At 41.0% G+C, this 19,359-nt stretch overlaps 1 protein-coding gene across 5 annotated transcripts in view; it reads right to left on the bottom strand.

Annotated features, from left to right (window-relative positions):
* The window catches only part of LOC148517204 (potassium voltage-gated channel subfamily A member 1-like), a 192,791-nt gene that overhangs the window by 9,036 nt on the left and 164,396 nt on the right, over positions 1 to 19,359 (bottom strand). For 2 of the 5 annotated variants that reach the window (XR_015879304.1, XR_015879305.1), the window contains 2 exons: positions 11,994 to 12,061; positions 2,778 to 3,088 (listed from right to left, as the gene is read on the bottom strand). The exons of 1 other annotated variant lie outside the window; for it this stretch is intronic. The gene's annotated coding sequence lies outside the window, so the exon portion shown is untranslated. Of the gene's footprint in view, positions 1 to 2,777; positions 3,089 to 11,993; positions 12,062 to 13,918; positions 14,075 to 19,359 lie in introns of those variants that run through there. 2 more of the 5 variants (XR_015879308.1, XR_015879306.1) reach the window with 2 other exon arrangements.

The raw sequence follows: 19,359 nt of genomic DNA on the forward strand, positions 1-19,359 counted from the left end.
TAGGTAGTATACTTATATAAAAATTATATCAAGCATTATTATGAAGAGAACAAGACCCTTCCCTTGTAGAAAAAGATCGGTAATATAAAATATCCCAATAGACACAGATTGGGACGGCTTTGGGATCTAACCACACATGCTGCATTGGTAAGCTGCTTCATACTATCCAGCCTTCTTGGCATTTATTTCAATGAAACATATGTGATCACTACAGCTATATATCAGTGGAGACACTATTACTTATTGAATGAATGAAAGTTATTTCAAATGATTTCAACAAAGCGGATGTTACATTATTTTCCTTCTTTGCAACAAATTTGGAACTCTGTGACATTACAGTATACTCCATAATAGAGGATTTTTGACTATACAATCTGTGTCAACTGGGACATTTTATATTACCGATCTTTTTCTACAAAGGAAGGGTCTTGTTCTCTACATAATAATGCTTGATATAATTATTATATAAGTATAGTACCTATTTTTTAATAGATTTAATATGATGCTGGGACCCATGCATTAATGTTATTATTATTAACAATATGTTTTAATAAATTATATTTTTTTACATTGCATTTATGTGTATACATAGTTACTATTTTGATTGGTATAGCGCAGTTCCTTTAAATATATTTTTTTGTTTATTTTGTTGAGAAACTACAGCGTTTCTTTGGAACAGCTGCTGAACCAATCTTAATAAGCTAAGTCCAACTCTGCTGTTAGCAACTAGCTCCAACTGGGTCTTTATTTGTGTTATTCATATTTTAAATTTCCACCTGCAACCCGCCGGGAAGTAGTGGCTTGCAAAATCTGGGGCTTCATAAATTAAATCCTTTGTGTTGTTTCTAATATCTGCTAAGTGCTAACCCCATCCTGTTATGGCTGATAGCATGGGAGGATAACCAGCGATTACAGGTAAATATGTAGTAAATAGCTTCTCCATGAGAGCCCCAGCGATGTTCACTGAAAACATCAGGGTTTGATATATAGTCAGAAGCCCTAAATCCTGTTTAAGCATACAACCTTTGCAGGATATAGGGATACCTGCCTTTTATAAGTACAGCCCTCTTTTCTATAAAGATCCCTGGAGAAAACTGAATCACTCCCCCTCATTCTTCACAAACAAAGAAAAAACTCAAGAGTACCACAAGTATCTTTGCCATCTTTACAGGAAAATAATACAGACCATCCCAACTCTGTTGTGCTGCTGGACTATTGATAAAATTGGTATTGAGTCCCTGTTTTACCAGCAGGTGGAAACTGTAGCTGTAATCCGTGCCCCATGTGAGCTCTGCCTACTATCTCTGTCACTGTACTACAAGACACCAGTGCATTGGTGCTCTGTGATATCGGTCACTGCTGGAACGTTTAGTGCTGTGATGATGTAGGGACTGGAAATAGGATGAACGCAGGGCTCTCGCTGCAACATATCTAAAGTGTAGAATTGTCCTGTAAAAGAGCTAGGCGATATTCCACCCTACTGCCAGGACCAGGAAGCGACTTTGGAACTCTCCAGCTGGCTCTGCATTGGTGATCAGAGCATCCTAGCACCCTGCAAGTCAAGTGCTGGTGCAATGGAGTGTCGATAGTGTCGCCCCTTTAGGCCCTGTGCCTAACCCTAACCCGGTAAACCCAATTCAAATTGTGGCCCTACTTATTTGTCCAACACAGCTGTCCTTACTGCCTCTTTTGCTGAATTATTTGGCAATGATCTCAGTATCCTGTGAAGTATGGAAATTATAATGTTAAAAAAAACTAACCTGTTAGGACTTTCCGTCTCCGTGCAGACCTTCAGGATGACATCCACACTCCATTAGCATTTCTCTCTTTCACTGCTACACAGTGAATAAGGAACAGCAGACCTCAGATTTTCTCCTCCATAACTAGGGCACCGCAGGGCAGGGGGCGCTGTTTGGGGCTGTCAATTTTCCTGTTTTATTATCATTCTCATTTGTAGCTTCCTTTTCTTTTATTCCCAGCATCTCCTGGTCTCCCCTATCTCTTCCCAGGCCCTTCCCCATGAGGCCATGGTCCTTTTTCAGGTGCACTAACTTATGTCTCTATTTAAAAAATGGGGGGGGGGGGGAGGCGCCAATGCTCTCTCTGGCACAGGGCACCAAAAAGTCTAGTTATGGCTCTGTTCTCCTCCACCCCTCCATTATATATACTTCCCAGTTCACCTCCCCTCCCCCCACACTGTCCTTCCCTCCCCCCTAGTGTGTAAGTTTTTACGAGCAGGGCCCTCCACTCTCTTGTTCTTCCCTAGCACTATCATTGTCACCAGTGCTCCACTGTATTTCCTGGTCTCTTTCTCCCACTGAGTCACTCTGTTTGCTCAACCATATTTTGGGCACAGGATCACTGAGCACATAGCTTGCCTCTGTATGTTTCTGCTAGCTTCAGCAAGTTGCCCCTGTTATTTACCCTAACCAGTCTGTGGTGTGCTTTTTGGTATGTTTGCTATGCACTTATGCTTTGATCTGTTGTCACATATTGTGTATTGTCTTTATGCTCTGATACTTTGTTACTGTTTTTCTATGTATATCACGTACGGTGCTGTGTATACTTTTTGGCACCTTAAAATTAAAAGTTAATAATAATAAAAATAATAATAATAAAATATTGCATGTTTGGAGCCGGGCCTCAGGACTTGTTTCCAGTTCTCAGCAAACAAAACATAACAACTGTCTGACCACTTGAAATTAAAACTCATTCAAGAACGTAGAAGTTCTTCTTTATTTTACTTTAATTGAATAAAACTGTGATAAAATCGGAAATAAACAGAGCTGTTAAAAAATGGATTTGAGGGAAATGGCACCTAAAAAATCTTTAATAAATACATTTCAATAAATTAATATACAAGATACATTTGATATTTAAATAATAATAAAAAAAAATTTCACTGGCAATCACTTTAGAATATCTGTGGTAAAAAATAATATCCTCCAGTGAAACATTTCAATAAATTAAATCTAAATTATGTAGTTCATGAAAAAAACAGGCAGATCTGATGTCGCAGACGCTGTCGCTGTTATCTATTGCACACACATCTTCAAGTTGCAAAATCTCTGATCAGGTGATTTTTTTCCTGAAAATAAAAACAAAAACAGTTTCAATACATTTAAAAACTAAAATAAAAATCATTACATAACATCCATATAAATCCACTTGCTTACTCTAAATAACTACAAAATTATTAAATATGCCATTTATAAACTTGCAGCCCACCCACATTACCAAAAGAAAAAAACATTTTACATCGAATGTTTTCAAAAGTATTTTCCGTTTAGAAGATTATGTTGAATCACCCATCTTAGCATATTGTTGTAGGCATTCCATACAGCCTGATACTAAAGAAATGGTTAAAATGCATTTCTGAGCGGTAAGACCGAGAAGCGTTCTGGGGACGGAAAACAAGAGCAGAGATGGATGATGCAGCAGATCTGAACAAAGGGCCTGGTATAGAGATGGATGATGCAGCAGATCCGAACAAAGGGCCTGGTATAGAGATGGATGATGCAGCAGCTCCGAACAAAGGGCCTGGTATAGAGATTGATGATGCAGCAGCTCCGAACAAAGGGCCTGGTATAGAGATTGATGATGCAGCAGCTCCGAACAAAGGGCCTGGTATAGAGATTGATGATGCAGCAGCTCCGAACAAAGGGGCCTGGTATAGAGATTGATGATGCAGCAGCTCTGAACAAAGGGCCTGGTAAAGAGATGGATGATGCAGCATATTCGAACAAAGGGCCTGGTAAAGAGATGGATGATGCAGCAGATCCAAACAAAGGACCTGAAATAGAGATGGATGGCAGCGGCTGTGCGAAAAAAAATATGCAAATATCACTGCCGCCAAGATTCCTATTGAGACCCTCACCGGTGGCAAATACAAGCGACTGCGTACAAACTAAGGCGCAGCATCAGTCAAAGAACAGTTGGTAATCAGCCTTCTGAGCAGCCTTAGAGTGGCACAGAATGGCTGCGGGAACTGACATGATGGAGCAATTTTCACTGCGTACGTGATCGCGGTAACAGGTAGGAGGCACACCACAAAATGGTTGTGACATGTCTGTGTTTCAGTCACCACCTCCTTGTTGCCGCCCACATACGGCCACTGGATGTCAAACGCTTTGCAAATAAATCCTCACTGCGAGCAACATCGGTCATGAAACTTGGCGCATGAGCACCACAACTCAGGCGCATGCGTAGAACACCGACAATCGTTCAACTGCGTACACATCTGCATTGCATCTATCGCTGAATCAGGCCCAGAGTACAGATTTAGGAGTTGTCACTCTCCAGTTTTTCAGGATCAGGATTTTCCACAATGCAACCAATACAACATAAGTTAGGGCCTGATTCAGAGCTGAACGCTCTGACCAGAGCGCTCGCTCTGAATCAGGGCCCTCCTCCATGAAAATGGAGCGGCCTCCTGGCCGCTCGTATAGCCGTGGGTGACCACCCACAGCATATGCGAGCGGCCAAAAAGATGGTCACGATGGTCTTGACCATCGCGACCATCGGACTTGCGACGGAGACCCTGTGGTAGGGTCTCCCTGCCGCAAGCCCTGGAGTGATTTTGGCTCTATCAGAGCCAAAATCACTCTCACTGACATCACTAGTGATGTCAGTGGGGCCGGCTTCAGACGGTAGGCGTTCCCATGGGAACGCCTCCGTCTGGCAGGCACGCCCACCAAAGGGGGCATGCTGTCAATCAACATCGACAGCACGCCCCCTTTGGTGCGAGACCCGGAGCGATGGAAAGCCCGTCGCTCCCCGGGTCTCGCGCATGCGCACGACGGAGCTCCCTCCGTCGTGCGCATGCACAGTGGGGAACATCGACCTGCTTGCGAGCGTACTGACGCTCACGAGCGGGTCTGAATGACCCCCTTACTTCAATGTTACTTACACTAGAGATGCAGGACCCAATGCAACAGCCAGCGAATTGAGTAAGCCAGCGTGATTCGGGCAAGATAGTCATCAGACTATCTTGGTTTTGTCTTTAAACTAATTGCCGCTTTATACTGTATTTAGTAGGGATGTGCAGGTTCGGATAGGTTCGAATTTGCACGCCGAGTTTGGATTTTTCTCTCCAAAAATCGGGTCTCACGAAAGAGTCGAAACGTCATCTTTCATGGACAAACATCATCTTCCATGGACTTTTGTCCAGGAATGATGATGTTTGTCCATGAAAGATGACGTTTTGCCTCTTTCTGAGACCCGATTTTTGGAGGGAAAGATCTGAACTCGGCGTGCAAATTCGATCCTATCCGAGCCTGCACATCCCTAGTATTTAGTGACTATGGGGCTCATTTATCAATAAATTTTATCATACGCAACGTGTTTTAAAACGTGTTGCGTATGATAAATGGTGCTCCAACCAATCATCTCCCAATTGTCATTTTTCAAACAGATGAGAGTTAGGAGCTGATTGGCTGGAGCACCAGTATCATACATTGCGTATGATAAAAGTTGTTGATAAATGACACCGTAAGGGGTCTATGTGCTAAGCCTTGGAGAGATATAAAGTGGATGTGGATGGGTTGATGTATCAAGCAGTGAAAAGGGTCGAGAAGTGGACCAGTGGAGAAGTTACCCATAGCAACCAATCAACATCTATCATTTTATAAAGTGTACTTGATATATGCTTCCTCAAAGCTGAATGGTTGCTATGGGCAACTTCTCCACTCTTTTCACTGCTTGATATATCAACCCCTAAGTACCAACCAGTCAGCTCTTAACTGTCACTTTACAGGCTGTGTTGGAAAAATTACAGTTAGGAGCTGAGTGGTTAGAACTTCATATCCACTTTGCCTCTCCACAAAGGCTTAGTACATAGACCCCCTATTTCCCCAGCTCCCACAAATTGCACAGCCCACAATTCCATCTACACAACCTTTAGACACACCCTCGCTAAACTCAGTCACAAGTGGAGATGCATACGCTCAGCTCCGAAGCATCCACAGTGTGAAAACACTGTCCGTAAAACCGACTTTCGCTAATCTTTGCATCAACCCCAATATCTGATTGATTGCTAAAGTGTGTAGAATACACAAGCAATGTAACAGGCTCATCTTTCAATTTAGCCATACAAGCAAGACCAGATAAACAATGGGAACGGATGGGACTACAGCTCCAGGCCTCCACATTAAAAAAAAAAGATCACGGGCCACCATTTGACCACACGATTGGTCATAAATCATAAATTTATATACTTTACATATTTATTGAGACATTGGGGCTGAAAGTGAAGGGGGTGTACTCACCCACATGGCTCTGGCCACACCCACACAGCACTGGTCACACCTACATGGTGCTGGCCACACCCACACAGCACTGGTCACACCTACATGGTGCTAGCTACACTCACACAGCACTGGTCACACTTACATGGTGCTGGCCACACCCACACAGCACTGGTGGTCCCATGTGGCCCTTAATTCGGCCCTGCATACAATGGTTATTACTGTGTCTAAACAGTATTCACTGATCAACACAATAGAATATTTAATGTTGAATAAAATAAAAACTGCTTTTTATTAAGTAATTACATAAAAAGTGATTTGGTAAAATATCAATAAAAAATACAGAATTAATCAGTTTTTAGTGATTCCGTAATTCATTGTTTGGAGTCCATCTGTGTAACAATGAAAGTGCTTTAACTGATTTAAAAATAAATACACAGGTTTTTGAACACGTCTGGTCGGTTCATCTCAAACAAGAGCTTTAGAGACGCATTTATTAATCAATATTTGCGGGATATCCCCTGAAAACAGACGTTTTTGGAGGATACCTGTAAATATAAAGGATCCCCCAGATGCACCATGGAGGGGTCGCAGCAGTTATCTCCAATATCTGCCACTGTCCCTTCATTTCTGTCACCAAATGCAGCCCCCATAGGTGTCTACGGGCAGCTATGCGGTCGGATTTATTTACCAAGCTTCGGAATGCAATGCATTACAGAGTTTTGCCCCAATAGTTAACGCCATCTGTAGATGCCTATCTGCCTATCTGCCCTATCATTTTCACAATGCGTATTTAGGCTAATTTTTTTTTTTATTATATCCGCATTAAAAATGTGGATTGTGTTAAATGTGACCCTTAAACTCCCTAGTGTCTGATAACAGCCTGCAAACCCCTTCAACAGTAACCCAATCAACTTAATTTATCAAATAAATAACAAGACCACAATCATTCATTGGCGGGAAAAACGGCACCTTTTTGTTAAGTGTATAATTGTGATGAAGCTTTATGGCAGCGAAGAAAGAACGTCCAGTTACTACATTATTGCCACATACCCAAAAGCATAATAACTTATAATGGGGGCCTGCTGCCAGCTCATCTCAACAACAAAAACATGAGGTATCCAAAATCACCTTCCAATGACACCAATCACAGGATGACCCAGACAGATGGTGCAGCTGACCCCAAGAAGGTTAAATCAGCCTAACATGTAAATTGGAGGGAAGAGCACCTCAAGATCGACAGCATCAAGGTGAACCCTGACTGCCACTCTTTCCTACCCAACAAGAAAGCTGACAAAAGTTCAGGGTGGGAGGGAATTTCCAGGAGGAAAGAGAACCAGTGACTGGTGACAGGAAACTATAAACCATTTACCTCACCCACATAAAATAAATCTCTACCTAATAGGCAAAACCAAACTGACACTAAAACCCTCTAACCTAACCCACCATCATACTGTCAAAGGGGAGAGGGGGACAAGCCTGGATTAAGCCTTCGGGGGGGTCCAGGGCACTTACGACAGGCAGACCATCCTCAGTCACATGGCCGGCCCTCCCCCTATTGCAGCACTGCCCCACTCATCGTCCAAGAAATTTAATTTACAAGCACCAAGGGAAGGTTATGAGAATGTTTCAAAGGCTTGTCTTTTAATATCCCCAAGTTCACAATAAAGAAACAGAACATGCCACAACTATGAACTTGTCTTGACCAGGTTGTCCTCCAAAACCGATCATCCATACAGCAAGGGCACTTGTTAGGGGAGCCACCAACTCTGACAGTTTTACAGGTTTCTGTGACAGTTATGAGAACAACTGTTTATGGTTTACATAATAGCCTGGGCAATTCAGAAATATGTGCTTTATTAGATGGGCAGCTAATTAGGAGCGACACTTCTATCTGTGAGAGATTATTCCTGATTGGCTGGCTATTAAATCTATTAAAAACACATACAGTCAGAGCCATAACTGTTGAAATATAGAGTGTGCTACCTCCATGAATGCTCCTTACTTGAAGCATTCTACTTTACCAAGATAGCTGCCAGTTTGACTTTTGGGCATCTTGTCACTGTGTATGAGCTTCACAGTGGGACATGGGATGTGTTCCACTTAGCTCCAGAGACCCTGCCAGGTTATCCTATATATGGCCTGTGTATCCTGCTCTTATATCTGCACCACTAACTTGATGTCAATTTTTTCCAGCTGGCATAGAAAGGCACCCTGGTAGCCATTGTCCTGCTCCCAGCACTTGTTCTGTGAGGTAATGTGCGCCATGGGGTTGGGGTTGCTGGCTCTGCGCCCTGCTATGACACAGAAAGCAGTTTAGCTGTTTTAAAACCATCACCCAGCAGTTTGAGTCCAGAAACCGTTGGCAGTGTGCAGTGATTTGCAAGCACCAAAACAACTTTTTGTCCTTAAAGCTTGGCCTTGATGCAGGTCTAAAGATGCACAAAATTCCCAGAAGTCTCCCCTAATGTGAAGCATGGGAGCATTATGCTATTGTTGTGCTTCAATCCTTATGACACTGTGAAACTTTCCAAGATAGAAATCCCATCACTAATCTGAAATGCTTTGAAAATTGATGTGCTCAAGCAATTTTGCAAAGACTAATGAGTGAAACTGCAAAGTACAGATGTAAAAAACAGATGGAGACTTATAGTTACAGAATACAGTAGACTCACAGCTGTAATTCACTGATACAGTAGTTGTTTCTCCGGGATGTAGTCACAATCCCGCCGGAGTCCCGACCAGTCAGAATCCCGGCGCCAGCATCCCGACTGCCGGGATCCCGACAGTAAGTATTGGGGTTAGGGGGAGGGTTAGGCACTAAGGGGAGGTTTAGGGTTTGGCACTAGGGGGAGAGGGTTAGGTTTAGACTGCAGGGGGAAGGTTAGGTTTAGGCTGCGAGGAGGGAGAAGTAGGGAGAGGGGGAGGGTTAGGATACTTACCGACAGGTGTCGGTATCCTAACCCTGTTGTGATGCCGGTGTCGTCATTCTGACCACCTGGATCCCGAGCGCCGGCATCCCGTACCCATCCCGTTTCTCCAAGTATTAAAATATAGTGTTGCTGTTTACATTAATAATTAATTAAGCATAAGCTCAATTATTATTTTTATTATTATTATTTGATATTAAGAAAAAGAATTGTATTTGACATTATTATTATCAGTGGTAACAATTCTGTATTAAAACATTTATGATAGTACAAATAAAATCACCAATATGCTAAACACATGTGTCTGTTATCAGATTGTAAATAAAATAAAAAAATCCTCTCGTGGACCAATTTCTTCAATCAAAAATCATCTAGATCATCATAATGGCAAGTCTGGATATTCTCATTTCTGTCCATACATTCCCCTCTTCCTTACTGGCAGACCATAAGGATACCCGGTGAATATACATCAGCCCAACCTGTGCAAATCACGCTGCTAAGGGACTGTATGACATCTCTGATTCCTGGACCCGGTAACTAATCCTGCTGCTAATAGGGGAATGTATGGACAGAGATGAGAATATCCAGATTTGCCATTATAATGATCTAGATGTTTTTTGATTTAAGTAATTGGTCCACTAGAGGATTTTTTATTTTATTTACAATCTGATAACAGAAATATGTGTATAGCATATTGGTGATTTTTATTTGTACTATAAGAAGTGTTTTAGTTTATTTGAATTCAAAAATCTAATTTAATTCTCTGCGCTAAATAAAATAAGTGAAGAAAATATGGCTAAAGATAAATAATAAATATACAAAATAATTTAATAATAAACAGACAATGACATAATATATCAAATTGACCGGTCAAAAAATAATAAAGAAAAAAGAAAAAGAAAAATACATAGACAATAAAATAATAAAACAAAGAACATCAAGTTATCATATATATTATAAAAATTGTAAGAAATCACAGAATTATCTTTCTATGGGCTCTATTTATTATAATTATTTTTACTAAAATAAAGTGAAAAAGGGTGTTTTCACACCCTTTTCACATTATTTTAGTTTCACCTAAAGTTACTACAGGGCAATTGGAGTAGAGTTCGTAAAATTCTACTCCAACTCCTAAGTATCACTTATTTTTAGTAATCAGATGTTGTTTGGTGTGCCATCACAAGCACACTTTGCTTTTCTACTGCTTCAATTTAAATTAATTCATATATGTGTATTTTATTGATTCTTTTTTATAGATATTATTAGCGCTTGGGGTACTTTCTTTTGTTTATTTGAATCCAAACCATCCACTTTTAGTGTATTTATATTCCTTAGCGCTGGTAACATCTTGATATTTGTATGCCTTTCATTATAAGGGGCTGACACCCCTATATCAGCTGATCTCAGACAGCGCTTTGGCTTTTTATAACAATTCTGAATTAATCCATTTAGACTCTATGGGGACGATTTAATAGTTTGTGCTCCCATAGTTCCTGTCTAAAGTGGTCGAGAGCTAATTTAATTGTTTTGGACACCTAGGGGTAAATTTACTAAAGTGAGAGTTTTTAGAAGTGAGTTTTAGAAGAGATGTTGCCCAATCAGATTTTAGCTATTATCTTCTAGGAGGTGCTAGTTAAATGTTAAGTAGAATCTGATTGGTTGCTATGGGCAACATCTCTAGGCTTAGGGTGCAGAGAGGTGGAGGGGATATTTAAGCACTAGACGGGGGTAGGTTCAGGCACTGCGGAGGGATGGTTATGGTAGGGAGAAGATTAGGATACCAATCGACAGGTGTCGGGAGGCCGGCATCGAAATTCTGACCACCGGGATTCCGAGCGCCCTGCATCTCGTATTTTACTGGATATCACCTTTTAACATGTCTGTACATCAGGAGCCATCCCTGTGAGTATTAAAAAAAAGCTTGTTTTCTATGTCCTGCCAGCAAGCTTGTTCACTGTTCTCTCGAAAAGTTTCTGTGATTAGTAAATTCTAGGAGGGCTTAGAACATAAAATGTTTATATTATTAGGCGTCTTATTGATTTGAATGATCACATTTCCCCGACTTGCAGAACGTTCTCGCATGAGGTTCTTACATTTACAACCAAACACTAACTTGCACTTGCCTAGAGGAAAACAGCAGGAAGCACAAGAGAGGGAGTGGCAACGTTTTTTGTTTTTTTCACTAGGATGGTGGATGTGCCTATAACTGTAATTTAGCAATAATGCTGTTACTCAAAATGTACTATTAAAGTATTTTTTTTCAAAGTGACCAGCAGCTGCATTATACATTGTTATTTGTGCTAATATGTTTGAAATGTATTTACAACATTTGCATCCAAATTAAAATAATTATTTTATTTTCCTTTTATGTCTTTTTAAAAAATATTTTGTTTCTTTTTGTGATATTCAAAGCATTGTACAAAGGGCATGAATTAAGTAGTTAAAGCTGTAATGAGTTAGAGATCCAAAGGACTTCAATACATACTGTACAGTATCTCCCAATAGTTCTAATTTTTGGGTGGCCCTCAACAGTACAGTTTAATGAAAAATGAATGCAGCTTTGTTTATAGAACATTTGTTAATGTTGTGAGGTATGGCATATATACTATAGGGCAATGTACTCGGTGCCACCCGCTAGGGGTGTGATTTACTACAGGGTTACAATTTTCCCTGCTTTGTGGAAATAGGTGGGAACTTGTCACCCTGAGAACTCAGCAGATTGCAGCCCTGGCTGGGAGACAGGACATGGCATCATAGTAATGTAGTGCACTTGGTGGGGGGGTGTGAGGACTATTGTACATTATTTTGCAAAACTTACCCAAGTTATTTTCATTATTTACTTTCTTCCCGGCTCACATGGCAGAATGTAGACACTTCACTCTACACCTGAGAACATAGAGAATGTATTATTGTGCAGTGCTATTTTTCATCAGGAACAAGCAGGAACTCAGGACCTGATTCAGACCTGCTCGCTAGATGCGTTCACACGCTAGATGCGTATACAAATTCCGGCAAGGCAGGCGATCGCACGGCAAGGCATTAGCACGCCCACTATGTCTTAACGTGCGATCGCATTGTGTATGCAGACGCCCACCAGCCTGTATTAAGACGCCCACTTGCGCACATCATGTCCTGGAAGTGTATGTAACCATCTGTAAGATCGGATGTGATTGAAGCACTTGTGGTTGACCATACCCTGCCGCAAGCACTGCGAGTGAATATTACCAAGTGACGTGTACAATGACGCTGCCTTTTAATTATGCACGCCTCTGAAACGGCGTTGAGATGCTCAGGCATGCCTGCGTTCGCATCTCCACTCCCCCGTTTCTAGCAGCCAGCCCGTCACCACCCACAAACGGCCTCTCCTGTCACTCATTCTGTCAGGCTGTCTATGTGCAGCGAGCGACGATCGCTTGCACTGGTTCGCGCATGTACATTGCGATGCATACGCATGTGAAGAATGCAAACAATTGGCTGGATGCATGTGAGCGAGTCTGAATCAGGTCCTGAGTTCCTGAACCTCTCATTAACTATGACGTAATGTCCTGGGCCAAAATGTATTTTCCATGAGATAAGTTTTATTTTAAAGGTCATTTTGAGTGCTTTCTTTTCTACACACTACATATATATGTGTATATATTATATATATATATATATATATATATATATATATATATACCACTATAATTATGTCTTCATTGGCCAGGAGTGCTGCTACAACACGTGGATTTGTTTATTTATTCTGTGCAGGCAGGCACCCGGCAAGGCAAATCTCATACAGGGAGAGCGGGACCTTTGTGGATTTGTTTTTATATATATATATATATATATATATATACATACATATATATATATACATACATATACATATATATAATTGTTTTTCTATAGCTCCACCCCCAGTAGCTCCACCCACAGTTCCTGAACCTAGTTTCCCAGAAAAATAGCCCTGATTGTAAAGAACAAATCATACATAGATATAATTGATCACTTTGGGATCACCATGGCTACATGTATAGTTGAAGCCTAAGGGCTGGATTCAGAGGTGCACATTATTGCAGCCGCGACTATGTCTTTTGCCGCAACACGACTGCACCTTTATGCTAATGCCGCAGCCAATGGTATTCGTACATAAATGCCCTCCAGTAGTGGCACCATGCATATTAAAAGGCACCATCGGAAGCATCGGTCACACCATCAGCTTCACCATCTTGGGGTCAGAGCCACTACGTCTTATGATGCAGTTGCTTACTGTGTTGCAGCCACAAAAAGACAAATTACAAGTGCACAACTCCAAATTACTAATTATATATAATACATTTTGCAATAAAATTTTACAATAAATAGAGGTTTTTAGCATAATCATGGCCAAGGTTATGGGCCTATCCACCACTTCACGGTAACCTCTTAGGGTAGGTCCCTAACATACTGAGGTTAAAATCCAGAGCGCAGGACACCCCCAAACCAGCCAAGCTGAGCCACCCCAGGGCATCACTCTAATGAGAAAAGTGAAGTGCAAAATTGGATAGATAAGATCAGCTACTGCTGCATACTGTATATAAGAATAGAGAGGTGAAAATACATATATAATAAACAAACAATAGAAGTGTTAATAAGTGCAAAAACGGAAGAATGTGTTATAATGCGATGCCCTGAAGCAGCCCAACCAAAGCAATCAAGGGGATCCACGCCCCAAAAATCAACCCAAAGCTGCACTACAGTATATAAATTTGTAGGGCTTACCTAAATTGTGCCTTTTATTAATGTGCAGTCACAATGCCAGACTCCTTGCTTAAAAACAAAGTGGGAGGGGTGCTAGTCCAGGCTGAAGGTGTCTCATGCCTTCAGGTGTGCAAAGGAGAACACTGATTACAGTATATGGAAAAGGACCCTAGACTGCACACGCTGAGTATATATAATGGGAGGTGCTACTTGTTGAGACTATTATTGCAGACACAAAAAGACAAATTATAAGTGTACAACTCCAAATTACTAACTATATATAGTACATTTTGCAATAAAATTTTGCACTAAATAGAGGCTTTAGCATAATCATGGCCAAGGTTATGGCCTACCCACCACTTCACGGTAACCTCCTAGGGTAGGTTGCGCCTGTGTCTGACTAGCCACCGCCTCATTACCTCCTAGATACGCACACCGAAATTGCCTCTCTCTGCATCCAAATTCGTTCTGTGGCTCCTGGCGGTAACCATGGGGAAGCGTGCGCATTGGGACTCAGACGCATGCGCAGAATGAAAACATTGGTCGCTTGCATGTGACATTGATGCTGCGTACACTCTGAATCAGGCCCTATGGGTCAGATTGGTAAAGTTGCATTTAGCGCATTGGCAATGTACATAGCGATTAATACATCCATATAAATCATTTGCTCTGACAATGGTGCTAATTGCAACTTACAATTGTTTCATATTTTTTTTTAACTTAGCAAGATCCAACTAGGTGGCAGTAACTATATATATATATATATATATATATATATATATATATATATATATATATATACCTTTACATTGTCGTTGGAAGCAATTGGGATATCTAACGTCACAGGAATGTATGCCTATTGAGTATTAACTTTTACATACAAGCTAAATACATTGTAACATTCCTATGGGAGTACAATAACAATGGCGCATCAAAAGCTTCTGTGCCTAACTCATTTGCTGTGTTTACAGGTTAGGTTTCTAGGCAACAGTACAGCAACTAGTGTAACCTTAGACCAGTGATTTTCCACCTTTTTCATCTTGCGGAACACTGAACAAGATTTTAAAATTGCTAATGCATGCCATCAGTCCCCCATGGGATAAAAACAGTCATTGGCTCCCATGGGAAAAAAACACTCACAAATTGGCCCCACACAGGAAAAAGAACAGACATTAGGCCCCACGGAAAAAAAAAAAATGGTCCTTACAGAAAGAAAACAAACACACACGTTGGCTCCCACAGACAAAAAACACATTGCTCCCCACAGGATATAAAAAAAAATTACATTGGCCCCCACAGAAAAAATTAACATAACCAGCTAAGAATGCTCACTGTCGTCCCTGTCCTGTTCCCTCATCGGCTGGGGTTGCTCAGTCACACTCAGTGACTGGGCACACAGTAGAGAGATGGGAGCTGTGTTCAGATGGGTGTGCAACACAGCATGCGTGATGTATGTCAAGGCGCCGCGTGCCCGTAGGTCACGGCCCAGGTGCGCCTGAGCCTCCAGAAGAGCCCAACACTGCCCGGGCCAGCAGTACAAGTAAAGTGATTTCGTAGTGCTGGGAACTGAAACCATCATCATGACATCATTATGCGTTTGCACCTGCCTTTAACCACCTACAAATGGAATAGCAAAATTGCCTATGCTGGGTTCCACAGCATGCGCCATTCAAAAGCACGCAGGATATGTACCGTAAATGGGCAGAAGTTCCTGCATCCACTCCTAAGACAATAATAAACTAGTTATAAAATGTAATTGTGATACCCCCAAACATGTAGCATGTCCTCTTAAATGGTAACTAGTCGTTGTTTAAGTAAATCTGTACACAATGTTTATTTTATTGGTTAATGTAAAATGATGTATATATTTAACCAACATCAGTAGTGGTAGTGGACACTGGAGCTGCAGCTACAGGAGCCGGCGCGTGAGTGGAAAATTCTGACAATCCAAACGCCGGCTGTACAGCGTCCCGTGACCCCAGATAACGAGTACAGCATGAGCCAACCGGTGGGGGGGTTAAAGGAGGGAGAGACTCGCGCTGACTGCGCAGTTGAGAGGAAAGTTAGAACGGAGTGGCTGCTCGCTCTGTTAGGCTAACCTGAAGGCATATAGTTCGGGCTGTTGAGCATCACTGGAGGGCTGGCTGAGCTGACTGGAGGCATCCCTGTATCGCTGCCGGAAGCAGCACTGGCATTTCCCGGCAAATAGGAGATTGTGTGCAGCTCAGTACACAGAGCCAGGGGGTGCCTGTGGGTGGAGCTATCCCTGGTGATGGTGAGGAGGCGTGGCTCGAGGCGGAGCCCGGCTGGGTGTCGCCGGCTGCTGGGGGAGACTAATGCTGACCACACACATATAGCGATATTTTACCCGATCTGGCCGATTCATACACATTGGAACGACAGATCGTGTAAAATCTGGCCAAATCTTGAGTAAATCGTGAGTCCCCACTCACGATCACGATGCGATGCGCATCCCCGCTGGTCGCACATCGCATCTTCAGATCTGCCGTGCAGTAGGGCAGATCTGACTGTCTAGGGCACGATGCACTGTGAAAGTCTTTATACAGGAAAGATCGTTTGAAGATTGGACACCAAATTGTGTGCAGATCGTGTGCAGAGCTGCCGAGGAGAGTTTCAAGGGAAATCGTACACAAATCGTACACATCGGCTGATCGTGTGCAGATCGCCATGTGTGTGGCCAGCTTGAGGGCTCTGTGCAGAGAGCCAGGAGGCAAGGTTGAGGCGGAGCTAAAGGCACAGTGAGCCAGGAGACTGAAGCAGCTGCTGTCAGGGACTTGCACTAACCTGCTGGAGGAATAAGAAGCAGTATGACACTGCAGAACTGAGAGTGGTAAGGGTGTGCATCTTCACACTCATACATCCAACCAAGTCAGCACTGCTAATACAGAGTTAGAGAGAGACTCCCCTCTTCATCCCAGGCAGTCACACGAGATAGATAGTATCTAAATACTTCATATTCTGCATAGTGTCTGTGGTGCCTTCTGGGAGGATCAGCTCAGCATAGTGCAGTCAGTGAGACTTATTAATTATATGGCACTGTAAATCCAGCCAAGCATCAAAGAAACCAAGGAAACAAGGTTATAGATGATAAGTGTCCTGCAGGAATAGCTAATATTCTGGATACTACACAGAATGCATGCGTGAATAAAAGTCTTATTCAGTAGAGAGGGAAATCTCATCTAAAATAATCCTGAGTAGAGCAGCCAGGATACATATATCTGGACTAGATACATACAACTGTCAGTATGCAGAAATGTATTCAAAACAATGGCGCTGCACTTGGAGCAGCAAAGGTAGAATAAGTCACCAAACTTATAACAAATAATATGAACACAGATACACACAACCTCTCTTGCGCTCCAAACATGTTCAACTTGAATTATATACGATAATTTGTCTCCAATGATGGAACCGTTCTCATATGTAAATGAAAAACAGAGAAATGCCACAATAGTGTAATACTGTAAATGATATAAAAGTTCACTTCTTATAAACGTGCTGAAAGTGGAAATAGGTGCGTAAAGAGTCCTCTCCACAAGCATGACACTTCTGAAAGACTTCAAATAAGATCCTCAAGTCCCAGTCAAAACACCAGATTAGTGGAAGATTTAAGACGTAATGGATTCTTACATGAATGCTTACTTTAATTAAGCTGGTGTCAAACACATAGCGGTTTCTTTAATCCTCATATATCCATCAATAAAGGGGATAGGTAATTTCCAAAAGTATCTCCGAAAAACCAGAGAAAATACACTTTGTAGTATAAACTGAAGGTAGATTTATTAAAGACATATAAATAAAAACATAGGTTTGTAGACAGCCGTACCATAAAGATGGAATTAAACTGAAGATGATACCCGGGTAAGTGCAGTGTAATATATGTGTAATGGCCATACACCAAACCAATGTGTGACGCTTCTTTCTATGCGTTTCTATAATACCCGATTAGTATCTTATAACATATAAAAAGCATATACATAAAAATAAAAAGCATATAAAAAATATATCATATAAAAAGTAAAAAGCATATACATGAAATAATTATACATAACAATAAAATGATTTAAAGGAACCATCTAACCTCAAAATCATGGTTAAGACCTTTGGGTTTGAGGATATTGGGGTCATAGATACTGTATATCTCATCTCTGTCTTAGCCAATCTAATGTCTCTATCTCTAGTTCTCCAGTTGTTTTTTACCCAAGCAACCCCAAAAAACTTTTTAATCCCTTCACTGATTTATCATGTTTTTCTTTAAAATTTGATGAAAAAGGATGATTTTCATTACCCTTAATGATATTTCGGACATATTCTGCCCAACTGATTTTAACTTGTCTCTTAGTCTTTCCAATATAAATCAGATCACATGTACAAATAATGACATAGATCACATAATCTGTATTACATGTGATAAAGTCCCTAATTTGGACTGTACGATCTTGGATATTCTTTAAAATGTCGTCTTTAAGTAAAATATTCCAATTCTTCTTGACAATCCTTTCAATTTTTTTGTATCTCTGATTAAATTGCGTACTAAAACATATTTGAAAATTTAGATCATTATTTATCTCCCCAATATTAGGTTTTAATAGTTCTCTCTGTCTTTTTTTCTCCACATCATCCATAATTATTTGTAAATGTGTGGATTTATACCCTTTGCTAATAAAGTTATTTTTCATAAGGTGTGCTCGTTCCTTAAACTTATTGTCACTAGAACAATTGGGTCTTAATTGCAACATTTGACCTTTAGGAACATTATTAAGCCAAAGTGGAAGGTGGTTACTATCTAAATCAATACAAGTATTGTAATCTGTGGATTTCTTAAAGCTACTGGTGGTAATCTTACCTTTTGAGATTTCTATATTGAGGTCCAAAAAATTGACCAATGTCTTGCTTATTCAAAAACTGAGAACTATATTTAAAGAATTAGAGTTCAGATATTCACAAAATTGGTTCAAACCAATCTCATCATCTCTCCATATAAACAGTATATCCTATTATATAATGCCACCATCGCACCAGGTTCGCACTCCAGCCATGCCCTGCCCAGACATGGGACTCCTCCCACCTGGACATTAATAAATTGGCATAGCTGGGTGCGAACCTGGTGCCCATGGCAGTGCCAACTAGTTGTTTATAAAACACACCATCAAAATTAAAATAATTGTTTCTAAGTATCAAAAAATGCCTTCCAAAATGAATTTACTCAATGAACCGTCCATATTTCCATTTACTAATGTGCTTTGTATTGCATTTATACCATCCTCATGAGTGAAGATAGTATAGAGTGATGATACATCTGTAGTAATAAGAAAGAAAGTATCTTCCCACTCTACATCAAGCAACCGATTAAGAACATCTTTCGTGTCAATAAGATGCGATCTTTCTTCAGTAACCAAAGGTTGTAATTGATAATCTATGTAAGCCGATAGATTTGACGT

The sequence above is a fragment of the Taudactylus pleione genome, unplaced genomic scaffold, assembly GCF_031769625.1.
Source record: "Taudactylus pleione unplaced genomic scaffold, aTauple2 ptg000225l, whole genome shotgun sequence".
Lineage (NCBI taxonomy): Eukaryota > Metazoa > Chordata > Amphibia > Anura > Myobatrachidae > Taudactylus > Taudactylus pleione.